This window comes from Mirounga angustirostris, unplaced genomic scaffold (assembly GCF_029215605.1).
Source record: "Mirounga angustirostris isolate CCGP_5_RB_7025 unplaced genomic scaffold, mMirAng1.0.hap1 SCAF_2, whole genome shotgun sequence".
NCBI classification, from domain to species: domain Eukaryota; kingdom Metazoa; phylum Chordata; class Mammalia; order Carnivora; family Phocidae; genus Mirounga; species Mirounga angustirostris.
Genome location: NW_026991710.1, coordinates 31,096,269 through 31,112,847, shown reverse-complemented (window position 1 = coordinate 31,112,847; position 16,579 = coordinate 31,096,269). Strand labels below are relative to the sequence as shown.

Sequence of the window (16,579 nt, the reverse complement as noted above, 5' to 3'; positions counted from 1 at the left end):
AGTTTTTGAATATCGGACAAAAAATGTCTTCAGGATTTTTTGTGTTTTTCCCAAGTCGCAGCTACAGACTCAGCAAAGTTCCATATTTCATTTGAGTTAACATTTTCTTTATCATATTCTTAAGTGTAGTCAAGCAACAGAACATTATGTTGAGCCCTGATTTAGAGTATTTGCTCCTCTCCATGGCGTAGATGCTCCAGTGGCTGATGTCAAGACACCATGTTAGGTCAGCGAACACAGAGCTGGAAAGAGATGTAAGCTGCACACCATTCTGCAGTATTTCTACCATGCAGACACAAGAGAAGTCCCAATAAATATCCCCAACAGCACAGAAAACAGTAAAATAATTTGGAAGCGATGAGTTTTGAGTACTTGTTAATTTTGTCTTCAACATAAATTAATTATACTTTAATACAATTTAATTTTTAATACCATCTCACAGAACTTCCCAAATCCGACAGCCAGCCCTGGCTGGCTCCAGCCCAAGGTTTCAGGGTTCTGGGCCTGAAGGGCAAATGCGTTTCTCAGACAACTTTCCCTCAGCCACACACCACTAACCTCCAATTAACAGTCACCCCAAGACCCAACTTCCCCTGCGATGAGTTAATCCGTCTCCGGAAGGGGATGTTTCCGGAGTCCGGGGAGTCCCTCCGGAAGGGAACTCCTGGCTTAAGTTCCCAGGAGAATATTAACATTTAGTGAGAGAGAAAATGCCTTCAAGTAAGTGATGTGCCTTTGAGACAGTACTCAGTTTCCTCACCTGTGGAATGGGGGCAGCACTGTGCCTAGGGCTGTTCTGTGGATCGGAGCTAACGCTCCCGAAGCTCCCGAACGCTGCTTCAATGACAGCAGATGCCGACTGACTACGTGTTGATCGTTCAGATGAGGGCAGAAAAGATCCCTTTTCTGAACACACCTGGGTCCGTCAGGCAAGCTGCTTCCTTTCCAACAGAGAAGCAATTTTCAAACGTGATTGAGGGAAAAGGGAGCTTGAGAACAAGCCCAGTCATGGTCAGATGTCTCGAGTTTGTGGAAGACTGTTACCTGGCTCCCAAGGATCACTGCATTCATCGCTTCCCTGGAAATACCGAAGAAAGTGAAGGCAAGTTTGTAACCAGAGAGTTTTAGCAAGGACCCAAAGAACCCAAAGCGTAACCTTTTTTTTTTTTTTTTTTTAACATTTTATTTATTTGAGAGAGAGGGAAAGAGCCTGAGCCTGAGCAGGAGGGAGGGGCAGAGGGAGAGGGAGAAGCAGGCTCCCCGCCGAGCTGGGAGCCCAACACGGGGCTCGATCCCAGGACCCCGGGATCATGACCTGAGCCAAAGGCAGACAAGGCAGACACTTAACCAACTGAGCCACCCAGGCGCCCCCAAAGGGTAACTTCTGACAGTCAGTATTTTAGGTCGGAATCATGGGCTAGAAGTTAGGACGACTCCTTTGTCGCCTGTGAAATCAACACAGTGGTCTGGGAGCATCCTGTTTAGATAAAAGATAGTCTTTTAAAGAGTTTTTGGTACTTCGAAAAATATGGTGCCCTAGAACATTTATCTCCAGCTTCTTTAGATCCTTTCTTTACCTCTTTGGTTTTTTTCCCCTTAAAGCAGACATTTAAAAAGCAAAGTGAAACAGTACAAATACAATAAGGCTTACATTTTTAAATATATGGATTCAGGGTGATAATACCTATCTTACAGGTTGGTTGTATTCAACGAACTAAAGGATTTATTTTATTTTTATTTTTTATTTTTTTAAAAGATTTTTATTTATGTGACAGAGAGAGACATAGCGAGAGAGGGAACGCAAGCAGGGGGAGTGGGAGAGGGACAAGCAGGCTTCCCCCTGAGCAGGGAGCCCGATGTGGGGCTCGATCCCAGGACCCCGGTGTCATGACCCGAGCCGAAGGCAGACGCTTAACGACTGAGCCGCCCAGGTGCCCCTGAACTCAAGGATTTAGTGCATGGAATGCATGTGGCACATTTGGGCAGTGGGGGAGCAATACACCTAATGGCAGCGCACTGCACTCTTCCCTCCTTTCAAAATCTATTTAAGATTAACGGGGGGGGGGGGGGGGGGGGCGGGGTTTGGGGGGCAGGGCACAGACAGAACACCTATGAAGAGGCCAGCTTCCTCCTGTCTTCTACATGGTTGGGCGAGCAGGTTGAATTGGCTCCATTTTTTTTCCCCCTCTCTAGAAGACGGTTATTTTCTTCCAAGAATAAAAAGAACAGCCCCACTTGTGGATAGTTATTAACCAGATCAAATCTCAAGGAAGTCAGAGATTCTAAAATCTCACTTGTCCTGTTATTTATCTACATTTATAAGCTTGATTCTTTATTCTGGATTTCAGGGACACGTAGGATTGACAAGTCACAGGCAATTTCGGCAAATACAAAAGCATTTCAAGCACAGAAGGTATAATCGAGCAACTAAGAGTCAGCATTGCCTTCCGATATATTTATGGTACCAATAATACATGATCATATGGTTGGGGAGGAAATACACAGGAAGGGTACATGTGAGTCTCAAAGCTAGAAATATTAAAAAAGAATTAAATTAAAAAGATTACTCTTTATCTATAATAAATATATTTACATGGCATGTTATTGAAGACAGTTTGATAATGGGTGCTGGGGAAATCAGAGAATTTAGCCTAGAAACATTTTAAGGTATAAAGACTCCAGGTGACATATTGTTAAGTTTAGCATTACTCAAACTCAGAGAGTTCCAGATTTCCAGAGCTGTTAAATCGTCCCATTTCATAAAAACTCAAGCTAGGTTCCTGGGTAGAAAACATTCTAAATGGAAAAAAATTTTCAAAGTATGATAACCCAAATATGTTAGAAGTAAAATCTCAAACCATGAGCACTGAACCAGATTACCTACACTGAATTTTTGAAATAATACTAAAATGAATGTGTGTACGTGTGTGTGTATTTCTACGTACAAACCAAAACTGAAACAAAGTAGGAAGTTTTTCTCTCCTGGTGGAGTTTACATAATGTACACTAAGGCTAAAACTGTGCATGAGAACAGTTCCTTCAACTACGGTATTTTAAAATTTGAGTACGTACTGCTGTATGGTTTTATGTGACTTTGGAAGGAACGCAAAGTACATTTATGGGATCAGTCTTTCTAATTCCATTTCAAACTCTTCCTTCCCCAAACGAATGGGCTGCATTCCTGCGTAGGAGAACGCTGCAGTAAATCAATATGGGCTTCTTCCTCTCTCGAACCAATTGCAAGAAACGGTTTTGTGTTTTTTTCTGAAGCATTTTCTTACCTCACCGGGCTTCTGACCTCATCAGACCTATACTGGGGCTGTGCTGCTGAGTCTTCTCCTTTCTTTGTGCCAGAGGTGCCCCAAAAGCTTACATCCCAAGGCTAAAATCCCAGCACGTCCTTAGGACTTCACACAGTTGTGCAATGGTTAAGAACCAAACGGAAAATCCAGCCCTGAGCCCTCTCGGCTGGGGTGTGGCTTTAGGTCGGCTGCAGGGCTGATGGCTATTGCTTAACAAAACCAAACATGCAGCGCTGCCTGAGGCCAGGTGTGGGGATTACATATTAAAAAGAAGGACCTATATACCTCCCATGAAATCCCTTTAATAGATGCTCTTTGGGGTCAAACATTACAGTGCTTTTCAACTGTTAGCATTCCAGTACCTGGAATAAAGACAAACCAAGCCCTAACTTCTGTCTCCCAGGGATCAATGATCGATGTGATTAAATTTGGTGGAAAAGGACAAACTCAATTAAAAAATTCTGAAGCGAAACCAAATATTACCATTTATATTTAGATACTATGTTTCAGCCTATCGCCTGATGAAGCTTAACATATCTTGGAACCCAGGCTGCGAATTGACCTAAAAAGAAAACCATACAAAATATATATAACATTTCCATTACTCATTGCAATCCTAAATGGCATGGAATGATTTCAAGTGAGCCAGGCAGTGTTTTAAATGTCATTAGGTTTTTAGTCCACTGAGGCACTTTAGAATTTCAAAGCAAATACAGACATCTCAGGCCCAAATATTTTATAAGATACTGCTGTAGATTTTAATCATTAAAAAGTATTTATTCTACACCCACATGTACCTATATGTATCTAGCACTGTGATAGCCATTGTGGAAAAATAAAAAAGTGTATGTATGACACACTCTTTCCAAGAATTTCATAATGTGATTAAGAAACCAAATCCAACACATGAAGCAATATGACGGTAATTGTACATCAAATACGGTCCTGGATACCAGCGTGATAGGAGGGGTCAGTCCTCAACTCAGCTCGGTCTGCAGCCACTCTCTGGCTAAGAATTTACAGGTCTCTTTTGCTTTGATGTTTATAGTTTACTTCACTGTAAACAGTATGATGTAAATGTTTAGTTTATTAAACCCTAGGGGTAGGGGGCACCTGGGTGGCTCAGCTGTTTGGGCATCTGCCTTCGGCTCAGGTCATGACCTCTAGGTCCTGGGATCGAGCCCCACATCAGGCTCCTGGCTGGCTCAGCAGGGAGCTTGCTTCTCTCCCTCTTTCTCTCCCCCTGCTTGTGTGCTCTCTCTCTCTCTCAAATGAATAAATAAAATCTTAAAAAAACCCAAAAAACAAAAACCCTAGGGATAGTAAAAATTTTACACTCCAGGGGTGATCAACTCGTATCTAATCAGGAAGACTATACCAAATGCAACGCCAGCTATCCACTGATTAAGATATGAATTCGTTAATAGCATAAGTGGGTTTTCATTGGTGAAATTCATGGCTTATTAATCAGGAAATTAAATGTGAGAAAGAGACACTACCTGTGGGGTTTGAGGTTCGCAGGTGGCCCTGTGTGAACAGGGAGTAGAAGTCTAATGAAGCTTGCAGTCTACACCCTTGGGTGTGTTCCCTGAAGCCAGATTCCTGGTCCCGTGACCCACACTGGATCACCTGATTCTCGGTGCCGGATGCTGACTCCAAGAGTAACAGAATACTGTGTCTGGAATACAGTCAGGTCTGACTCGAGGACTTTTTCTGCAGTGTGGTGGGAGGAGAACTTAAAAGTTAGAGGACTGGGATTTCAAGTTTACAAAACGGACTGATACAGTGTTTTGTGCCTGCTCGCTAGTAAATATGGTTTAAAAATACATGTGTGGGGAATTTGGTCTGAGACTCCGCTTTCATTACGTCTTGGCAGAGATGATGTTGGGAGAGTGGCTAATTCTCATCCACCTTCAGCTTTCCTTTGGCTGCTGTTACCTGTATCTGATCTAATTTGGTTTGATTTTTAGATGCCGGGAAGACCTATTTTAAAGTAAAGTGCAATTCTGACCCCTACTAACTGGTTATGTGGCTGACCATAAATCCTCTGGGTTCAATTTTACTCCCATTAAATGAGAATAACAACACTTACCTCCCAGGGATACTATAGGAATTAAAAACAACTGTGTACATACCCCAGTTAGATACTCATAGTTTGTGCCCCTCCTCTGTATTACTATCCCATTGCTGTCCCATTTTCCTGTCCTAGAGGAAATATACAAATGTTTGCAGAACTGAAATGAAAAACCTCTTTTTATTGTCCAATTTTAGTGTCTTTGGATGGAACAAATTTTGGAATTGCACCTACAATTTATTCCATCTTAAATCTGGATGCCTTGAATCATCAGAGAGGCTGGAACCCTCTGGCCTCTCGACCTTCTTTCTAGTACCGGGCATCCCTCTTTACCCTTCTGCTACCAAATTCTGCTCCTTCACACTTCTTGGACTCTCCAAGAGTGACTACTGCTTTGGCCTCTCTCAACATCACCTCAGTCATCTGACTTAGACACACTCAGGACGAGGGTACCTAGGTAACCTTCATTTCATAAAAAAGTCCTCTCCTCGCTAAGCAGTAGAAGGTGAGAAACTACAGCAGGACGGTTCTTAGGTGTGGTAGCCAGCCTCCCTGCTGGCCCCCAGCGGTCCTTGCCTCCCGGTTCACCTCCCCGCGTGGTCCCCTTCCCACACTGAACCAGGGCTGGCCTGTCAAGGGAATATGGCAGGAATGGCGGTGGGGTGGGTAAGTCAAGACTAGGTTAGGAAGGGCATGACAGCTTCTGGGATGCTCTCTCGTGTTGCTCACTCAGAGGGAAGCCAGATGCTCGGCGGTGAGGACAGGAGCAGCAGAGAGGCCCCTTGGGGAGGAACCAACTTGAGCCCCCTTGGCAAGTGTTTGCTCCAGTCTCAGTCAAGGCTCAGTGACTGAAGCCACAGCTGACGACCGACTGCAACCTGATGGATCCCGAGCCAGAAAGGCCACCCGGGGCCACTCTCCATTCCTCACCCACAGAGACTGTCCGAGATGATGTTGACTGTCCTTTGATACCACTACTTGGGGGAGAACTTACTACGCTGCAATCTATAACCAATACATTAAGAATGCACTTCCTGTTCTCAAATGGCCTCATGATGGAGATAATCCAATGCAGGTGAAGTATTTTAAAGAAGAAACTCACTTGTTACTTGACTGGTTACCTTTATGCCACTTTCTCTGTTTGAAATGCAAATGCTAATTTGGCTGTGAGGGAAGTGCTATGGGCTGAACATTTGTGTCCCAAGTTCACAGGTTGAAGCCCTAATCCCCACTGCCACGGTGTCTGAAGTGGGGCCTTTGGAGGTGATTAGGTTTAGATAAAGTCCTGAGCATGAAGCGGCCCGAAAGGATTAGTGCCCTTATAAAAGGAAGAGACAGAGATCACTCTCTTGTCCTCTCTTGTCCAGGAAGAAAGGCCACGTGAGCACAGAACCCAGAAGAGGACCCTCCCCAGGAATCTGAAGAAGCTGGGATCCTGATCTTGTGCTTCCAGCCTCTAGGACAATGAAAAAGAAATGCTCGTTGTTTAAGCCACCCAGACTATGGTAATTTGTTGTAGCAGCCCCAACTAAGACAGGAATGTGACGTATAGGTGCATATAGCATACGAGTATGTAATTTCCTTTTACTTGTGGAGGAAAACATAGACAGCATATAACCCTCTTTTTGCTCTTAACTATACACAGAATGTTTGGAATGTTTTTTGCCCTCCCCCTCTCCCCAAATTCATATGTTGAAACCTAAACCTCAATGTGATGGTATTTGGAGGTGGGACCTCTGGGAGGTGATTAGGTCATCAAGATAGAACCCTCATGAATAGGACTAGTGCCTTTATAACATAGGTCCTAGAGGGCTCCCTCCCCCTTCTGCCGGGTGGGGTCACAGGGAAAAAATGGCCATCTGTGAACCCGGGAGGAGACATGCACCAGACACCAAATCTCCCGGGCCTGGATCTTAGCCTTCTCAGCCTCTAGAACTGTGAGAAATAGGGCGCCTGGGTGGCTCAGTTGGTTAAGCGACTGCCTTCGGCTCAGGTCATGATCCCGGAGTCCCGGGATCGAGTCCCGCATCGGGCTCCCTGCTCAGTGGGGAGTCTGCTTCTCCCTCTGACCCTCCCCCCTCTCATGTGCTCTCTCTCTCTCTCTCTCTCTCATTCTCACTCTCTCAAATAAATAAATAAAATCTTAAAAAAAAAATGCTTTAGAACTGTGAGAAATAAATGTGTGTTCTTTATGAGCCACCCAATGTATGGTATTCTCTTATAGCAGCCCAGAAAGACTAAGACAGTCTTATATGAAGACTGACTGGTAAACTCCAATAACTCTGCAGGGGATGGGCTATTCTTTGTGCATGTTAGGTGCACACAGGTAAAGGTGTGCCAGGGAAGTCGCTGATAGCGATTGTTTTATTATACAAATAATACACAGTCACTGCAAAAGAATTAGAAAATCCAGATGAAGCAGAAGTGTAATAAGACCATTCAAAGATAGTCATCGTTAACTGTAGTCCCCTCTAGCCTTTTTATCTACTTAGAATTATATCATGGGGCGCCTGGGTGGCTCAGTTGGTTAAGTGACTGCCTTGGGCTCAGGTCATGATCCCAGAGTCCTGGGATCGAGTCCCACATCAGGCTCCCGGCTCAACGGGGAGCCTGCTTCTCCCTCTGACCCTCTCCCCTCTCATGCTGTTTCTCTCTCTCTCTCTCCCCCAAATAAATAAATAAATAAATAAAAATAAATAAATAAATAAATAAATATTTAAAAAAATAAAATAGGGGCACCTGAGTGGCTCAGTCGGTTAAGCGTCTGCCTTCAGCTCAGGTCACGATCCCAGGGTCCTGGGATTGAGTCCCGCATTGGGCTCCCGGCTCAACGAGGAGCCTGCTTCTCCCTCTGACCCTCTCCCCTCTCATGCTGTTTCTCTCTCTCTCTCTCAAATAAATAAATAAATAAAATCTTTAAAAAAAATTATATCATATCATGAATATTTTCCATATCAGAACATATACACAACATTTTATAATTTTTAATAGCCAGATTATAATCCTTAGAATTAGAAACTCCGGACAATTTTTTACATTAGCCTATTAAAAGTCATTGCCAAATTATCATCTTGTAAGCAAATAAGTACCCATTTCCCACAACAAACACCAGCTATCATGGTTCCTTAAAATCTGATATTAATTTCTAGAAAGCCAAAATGTAATGATCTGTTAGATATGTCAACAAATATTTGCTAAGAATGTGAGGAAAGGATTTTAAATGTATGACACCTTGTGAACTGTTCATTCCACTACAGTGTGTCATGAAAGTATTCATGTGTGTCTGGCCAGTGGGACCGAAACAGGATTGAGCCACGAGAGCTCAATGATTTAGGTATGATTTAGGTCAGTGGGTGTCCAGATGGAGTACTTGTACCTCTGGAAGTTACTAAGGTGAAACATTGGAAATTGGGAGAAAAAAATTACAACTCCTATTGATATTTGTTTATCTCATCTTTTAAAAAAAATATCTACTCTGTGTATAACATTGTTTAAAAATATTAGCATAGGGGCGCCTGGGTGGGTCAGTCGTTAAGCGTCTGCCTTCAGCTCGGCTCAGGTCATGATCCCAGGGTCCTGGGATGGAGCCCCACATCGGGGTCCCTGCTCAGCGGGGAGCCTGCTTCTCCCTCTTCCACTCCCCCGGCTTGTGTTCTCTCTCTTGCTGTCTCTCTCTGTTGAAAAATAAATAAAATCTTTAAAAAAAAACATTAGTATAGTATATGTGTATTATACAAACATGCCCATGTGCCAAAATTCTTACTTTTAGGCTGCACATCCAAAGACTGGAAAACATTGATTGAGATCACTGCTTCCCAAACTGGAATGTGTCCAAGAATCTCTCGGGCATCTTGTTAATATGCAAGCTCTGATTCTAAAGGCTTAGGGTTGGCCCCAAATTCTCTTTTCAACAAGCAAGTGATACAAATGCTACGAGTCCACAGACCCCTCAGAGGAGTGAGGATTTCGATCACTCTTCCTCTGGCTCCCGTGGTTCCATGTGCTCACTTAATCAGAGATCTTGTCACAAGGACCCAGAGTCCATACTCAAAAACTTCCTTTAAACGAACAAGTAAAGGATGACTACGAATGACAGGACTGGATTCCAGCCACTGGTTTATGTGTTCTCAGGCCTCAACTTCTGTTATGGACTGAATGTTTGTGTCCCCTCTAAACCCCCCAGTTTGGCTCTATTTGGAGAAGGAGCACCTAAGGAAGTAATTAAGTCTGACTGAGGTCATAAGGGTAGGTTGCTGGTCTGACAGGATTAGTGCCCTTATAAGAAGAGACACCAGAGAGCTCTTGCTCTCTCTGTCTCTGTCTCCCTGCACAAAGCATGAAGGCCACATGAGGACAGAGCAACAAGATGGCCGCCTACAAGCCAGGAATAAGGCTTTTGCCAGAAACTGAACTTGGCCGGGACCCATTTCCTTGGACTTTCTAGGCTTCAAAACTGTGAGAACACAAATTTCTATTTTTTTTTAGATTCTGTTTATCTGTCAGACAGAGAGAGAGAGAGAGAGAGAGAGAATGAGAGCACAAGCAGGGGGAGCGGCAGGCAGAGGGAGAAGCAGGTTCCCCACAAGCAGGGAGCCTGATGCGGGACTCGACCCCAGGACCCCGGATCATGCCCTGAGCCGAAGGCAGACAAACGACTGAGCCACCCAGCCATCCCCAAATTTCTATTTTTTAAGCCACCCAGTCTCTGATCTTTTGTTATGGAGGCCAAGCTGACTAATATAACCTCTGCGCACTCCCTCAGCAACTGGGAGCAGACAGGTAGAGCAAACTTTGGAATTAGACTTTTCAAGTCAGGTGCTGGCTTATGGTGAACATAAGGAGCTTATTTAGCCTCTCAGAGTCTTTGTGATCTTATGTAAAACATAATGAGATCCATTTCAAAGAACTGTATGAGAAATCAGCGATTTTTCTGAGGAGGAAGGTTACTGCCCCACAGGGGACCCTTGGGAATATGGGAAGGACATCTGGAAATGGTTAGAGGGTTAGTGTCTTAGTGTCTCAATGACAGGACACTAATGGCATTTAATGCTTACGTGTAACCAAGTTGTAATGCTTGGGCTTATCCAACACAACAGAGAATTCCCTTGTTCAAAATGCCGGATGTACCCCACTGAGGAAACAGAAAAAATTATAAAGCGACTCTCTGGCAGGTAAGAGATGCCAGTATTCACTTTCTTGACACCATCTGTAGTTAAAGGAATAGTTTCTCTCACCTGTAAAAATTCCCAAGCCATTTTATAAAGGAAACACAGTCTCGCACTGTGATCATTCATGTCATGATAAATCTCTCTCAGTAGAGTGGCAGGGGAAAGAGAGAGGGATACAAACTCTACAGTCCTGCTACAGTGCTATGGGCCAGACAGATACACAAGAAAGTATTTGTTGATAAAGCCGAGAATGATTGTTCAACTAATATGTTAAGAAGTGAGAGAGAAGAAAAATTTATGGTCAGAGGTAAATTAGGTTTCTTCCTGATAAACAATTTAAAAATTTTTTTATTTGGAGTCCTAATTAGAGTGGATAATTACATGTTCTTGGACCTCCATGTGATTAATACGTTGGTAAACACTATCTTTACTTATTTATTTTAAAGATTTATTTATTTGCTTGAGAAAGAGATGGAGAGGGAGAGAGAGAATCCTGAGCAGACACCCTGCTGAGCGTGGAGCCAGACGCGGGGCTCGATCTCACGACCCCGAGATCATGATCTGAGCTAAAATCAAGAGTCAGAAGCCCAACTGACTGAGCCACCCAGGCGCCCCTATGATCTTTGTGTATTGGTAGAACATCAGGTAAAGACAGTGGGTTAAACATACTCATGAGTTTTGGCCTACTCCTGAATCTTATTAAAACTAAAATAATTTGGGGCTCCTGGGTGGCTCAGTCAGTTAAGCGTCCGCCTTCTGCTCAGATCATGATCCCAGGGTCCTGGGATCGAGTCCTGTGTCTGGCTTCCTGCTCAGCAGGGAGCCTGCTTCTCCCTGTCCCCCTGCCCTCCCCCTGCTTGTGCTCTCTTGCTTTCTCTGTCAAATAAATAAATAAATAAAATCTTAAAAAAAAAAAAAAAACTCTCTCTTTTTAATAATACATTCAGGAGAGGTGACAATACCAACAGCATTTTGCAAGCTAGAAAGCAGGTGGATAGTGACCAGTCACTCGGTGGACCTGAGAAAGCTGGACCAGAAACTGGAAGTGGGCCAGATGTGCCCCACCCAATTTATACTGCACAGTCCTCAAAAGGCTTAGCGACTGTTGGTGGCAGGTGCCTCAGGCAGAGAGGGAGGCTGAGGCCAGAACAGTAGTAGTAGTTGAATTATGTTTGAGAAGCAGTTGACACCCCCTGCCTTCCCCAACTGTCCCCTGGGTGACAACACGTACTCTACGTCAGCAGGAGCCTGGAAGTCTATCCTGTGGTAGGGGCAAAACCAAGTCTCTGAATTGGGGGGTGTACCGGGCAATATTCAGGGTGGGATACTACGTAAAGATAGGATTCTTCTAGTCTACTTCGCGCCCTCATCTCCCAAACACACACTGACAGACAGGTTCTTACCCTCCAGGCAAGAGCTCCGAGGAGTTTTCTTTTTTTTTTTTTTAAAGATTTTATTTATTTATTTGAGAGAGAGAGAATGAGAGACAGAGAGCATGAGAGGGAGGAGGGTCAGAGGGAGAAGCAGACTCCCCGCCGAGCAGGGAGCCCGATGTGGGACTTGATCCTGGGACTCCAAGATCATGACCTGAGCCGAAGGCAGTCGCTTAACCAACTGAGCCACCCAGGCGCCCTCCGAGGAGTTTTCTTAGAGGATGTGACTAATCCACGGGAAAGCCCTAAAGATCCTGACACTAGAAGTTTCCCAACAACTGGCTCAGCCAGATTATTACAAGTCACCATTAATGAGCCCTCCGTCCCCCGCCTCGTCCCCTTCACGTTCAGAACTTCAGTTTTTAGTTTTCTGCTCTTACATATGAGCAGGACAGCAATGATTATCAAACAGCTGGGGAAAGACCAGAAACAATCTAGAGGGATCAGGAACTATGGAGGAAAAAGAAAATTTCAAAAATTATTATTAAAAACCTCATGTAGGGGTGCCTGGGTGGCTCAGTCGGTTGAGTGTCCGACTCCTGATTTCAGTTCAGGTCATGATCTCAGGGTCCTGGGATCGAGTACTGTGTGGGGCTCTGTGCTCAGTGGGGACTCTGCTTGAGGATTCTCTCCCTCTCTACCCTTTCTTCCGCTCGCACCTCTCTCTAAAATCAATCCATCCATCTTGGGGGAAAAAAATTTCATGGATATAAGAGAATACACTGTATCATGAAGCAAGAAAATGATGGTTTAAAAAAAGGGTACTCAAAAAACAAAACAAAAAACCTCTTAGAAATTAAAAACACAAACACATAAATAAAAACCTCTGTTGAATTGATACAACACCTGATATACAACTGACAGAATCATGGAACATCCTGAGAGAATATTTAGACAACTAGTAAATATTTTAGTATTGAATGAATAGTTAAGTACATAAAAAACACACACTCGAGAGAAACAAACATACAAAAATAAATAAACAAGTAAAAAGAAAATTATTAACTCTCGGGATAAGTTGTGCAAGAAAAAAATATAGTTTAGTATATGCCCCATTTCTGAATAGCATATACAGTTGACCTTGAACAACACAGTGATTAGGGGCATTGGCCTGCTGTGCAGTTGAAAATCCATGTATATCTTTTGACTCCCCCAAAACTTAATTACTAATAGCCTACTGTTGACTTGAAGCCTTACTGATAAACAGTTGATTAACACATATGTTATATATGTTACATGTACTGTATACTGTATTCTTACAATAAAGTAGGCTAGAGAAAAGAAAATATTAAGAAAATCAATGGGAAAAGAAAATATGTTTACAGTAGTGCACTGTATTTGTCAAAAAACCCTGCATACATGTAGACATGCACAATTCAAACTCATGTTGTTCAAAGGTCAACTGCACAGTCAATGTAAACCTTGAATTTTTTTTTTTTTTTTTAAGTAGGCTCCACGCCCAGCATGGAGGCTAATGCAAGGCTTGAACTCACGACTTGAAATCAAGAGTTGGACACTGAATCAACTGGGCCACCCAGGTGCCCCCAAACCTTAGATCTTTTTCTAATCAAAACCAAGCTATAACTATATTGTGAGGACGGAAATTGATTGTGCATGGTGTGGATAAGAAGAATAAAGAGCTAAGACCTCATCTTCCAAAGGGGAAAGACAATGTACGATGCCCCAAACTAAAAAAATCAGGTGGCAGCGATACATGCTTGCCATTAAGGTATGTGGACATAATACCAGGCAAAGAGTTGGAAGTGGTTTCTGTGGGGAAGAGGAACTAAGGAACAGGAGAACTGGGACCTGTTCTTTTTCTTGAGAAACCTTGTCGAACTATCAGGTCCTTTAACTGTACCCTACTATATAGCTTTGACGAAAAATTTAAAAAAAAATTTAAAGTATACAGAGAGTGAACATGTGAGTGATTTTTCAAAATAACATCTATGTGATTTTAGTAAATAATATTTTGGGTGTTCATTTTCCTCTTTTATAAATTGAATGGCTTGCATTAAATAATTTCTAAGATCCCTTGACCTCTATGTGTGCATTTTTTCTTTGAACATGTTTCTGTACTTGTGAAAACAAACACACAGAGATCTGATGACCAACAGCGGAATTCCTCTGATTATTCTGATCATTAAAATTTAGTATGTATTATCCATATATCTATAAAGGCGTGATCTGATCCTACCAAATGGAGAATAAAGTGGCACAACCATCTACCCATTTGTAGAGAAACATCTGAGGCTGCATTTCTGTCTTTCTCTGCCCACGTGAGAGGAGACACAGGAAGAGACTAAAGTTCCCTGGTATTTAGACTTTGGCTTGTGACTCATGGAGGTGTTGACCTAAAAGTTAATATTTATCCATCTCTGTGGGTTAAACTCATCTTGAAAAGTCGGTGGGGGAAAAAAGAGGAAAGCCCTACAAATTCGGGTAGAGATTTGTGCTAAAATCAATGTTAAGCTTGACAGCATAGCCAAGTCACTCACATTCTCTCTAGCACATGCCAAGGAAGATCGTGGCTAGGACTATAAATAATACCAACACTAATATGGGGATGGTGGGTAGAGAGCTCTGAATTAAAGAGAAAAATGAAGACCGCCTAGTTCAAACCTTCTATTACTTTCTCGCTTTGGTAGATTAATCAGCTAATCTCTCTATGCCTTGGGTTCTTCATCCATAAATTGCAAATAGTAATACTATTCCATATGGTTGTTAGGATAATTTTATGTGTGAACACCTGTAGAGCATTTAAAGAGTGCCCCAATATACCTTCTCTCAATAGATGCCAAGAACATAATGGATTCACAAGGGCCTTGGACCCATGGCATCCTCTCTCTCTCTCTAAGATACGTAACCTGGTCTTTAGAGCAAAAGAAGACCTAAGAGGAGAGAATGTCCCATGACAGATTTGGTAAAGTCAATCTCAGAAAGTCAAGGAACATATTGTTCATTGACTATAATAACCCTGTTTGGTAAAATCTCAATTTACTCATTTGCACTACCATTTTGGATCTGACACTGAAGCTTTCCTTTGGTTGACAGATGTATTTGGCACTCTGGATTCATGGACAGACTCATGCTAGTACCAAGTCAAGGCGTCCAATGACTGCTTTAGGGACACCCTTTCATTCTTGTTATCCCCGGTCTTCAATAATAATTCACATACAAAGAAGCTGCTCAATAAATTTGTTGAATTAAACATGGAAAAATACATTGGTGTGCCTCTTGTAGTAAAAAATTACATAACCAGACCTCACAGTTACCCACAACTCTTAAAGATCATAGCCTTATTTTTCTCATTCATTTTGTTTATACTAAAACTAGTATAGGTTAAACCACTATTTTAAATGGAACATTACCATATCACAGCACAGTGTGTATGATGTACATTAAGAAAATTAATAAAGAAGACTGTCATCCTAAGGAAGTGGTACTCTTAAATGGTGAGCTATTTTTGTCTGAAAACTCCCAAAGAGCTATAGCAAAAATCAGACATAAAAATAATATGAAACAAACATTTCTCCCCTCCCCCCCCAAAATGAGATCATAGGATATATAAGAACTTAGTGTATAAAAAATACAGAATTTCGAATCCATGGATTTTATTTATTTACTTACTATGGTAAGAATACTTAATATGAGATCTACCTTCTTAGCAAATTTTTAAGAGAATAGCACAGAATTGTTAACGATAGCAGATCTCTAAAACTTGTTCATCTTGTAAAACTAAAAGTTTATACCAATTGAACAACAACTCTTGAGTTTCCCTTACCCCCAGTCCTTCACAGCCACTATATTCCACTTTGTTTCTATGAAATTTGACTATTTTAGATACCCCATGTCAGTGCGATCATGCCATATTTGTCCTTCTGTGACTGGCTTATTTCACTTAGCATAATGTTCTCTAAGCTCATTCTTAATATGGCAGGATTTCCTTCCAAGGCAGAATAGGATTCAATTGTATGTACATCTAGGTTTTCTTTATCCATTCATTCATCATTGAACATTTAGGTTGTTTCCACAGCATGGTTATTGTGAATAATGCTAAAAAGAACATGAGATCCCGATTTCAATTCTTTTGGGTTGTATACCCAGAAGTGGGATTGCTGGATCACAGATCTATTTTTAAGTTTTTGAGGAACCTCCATACTGTTTTCCATAGTGACTGCACCATTTTACATTCCTCCCAAGTGTACAAGATGCCAATTTCTCTACATCCTCACCAACACTAATTATATTTTGTTTTTCAGAACAGCCAATCTAATAAGTGTGAAAGGACATCTTATTGTTGTTTTGATTTGCATTTCCCTGATGATTAGTGATACTAAGCATGTTTCCATATACCTGTTGGCCATTTGTATGTCTTTTCTGAAGAAATGTCCATTCAAGTCCTTTGCCATTTTATTTATTTATTTATTTATTTATTTATTTATTTATTTGCTATTGAGTCATAGGAATTCCTTATATATTTTGGATATTAACTCCTTTTTTTTAAAAAAAGATTTTATTTATTTGACAGAGAGAGACAGCGAGAGAGGGAACACAAGCAGGGGGAGTGGGAGAGGGAGAAGCAGGCTTCCCGCTGAGCAG

General features: G+C 42.1%; 1 protein-coding gene across 2 annotated transcripts in view; it reads right to left on the bottom strand.

Annotated features, from left to right (window-relative positions):
* The window catches only part of CUNH4orf19 (chromosome unknown C4orf19 homolog), an 82,598-nt gene that overhangs the window by 31,677 nt on the left and 34,342 nt on the right, over window positions 1-16,579 (bottom strand). The window contains exon 1 of one of the 2 annotated variants that reach the window (XM_064584360.1): window positions 3,282-3,587. The exons of the other annotated variant lie outside the window; for it this stretch is intronic. The gene's annotated coding sequence lies outside the window, so the exon portion shown is untranslated. Of the gene's footprint in view, window positions 1-3,281; window positions 3,588-16,579 lie in introns of those variants that run through there. 2 annotated transcript variants of the gene reach the window in all.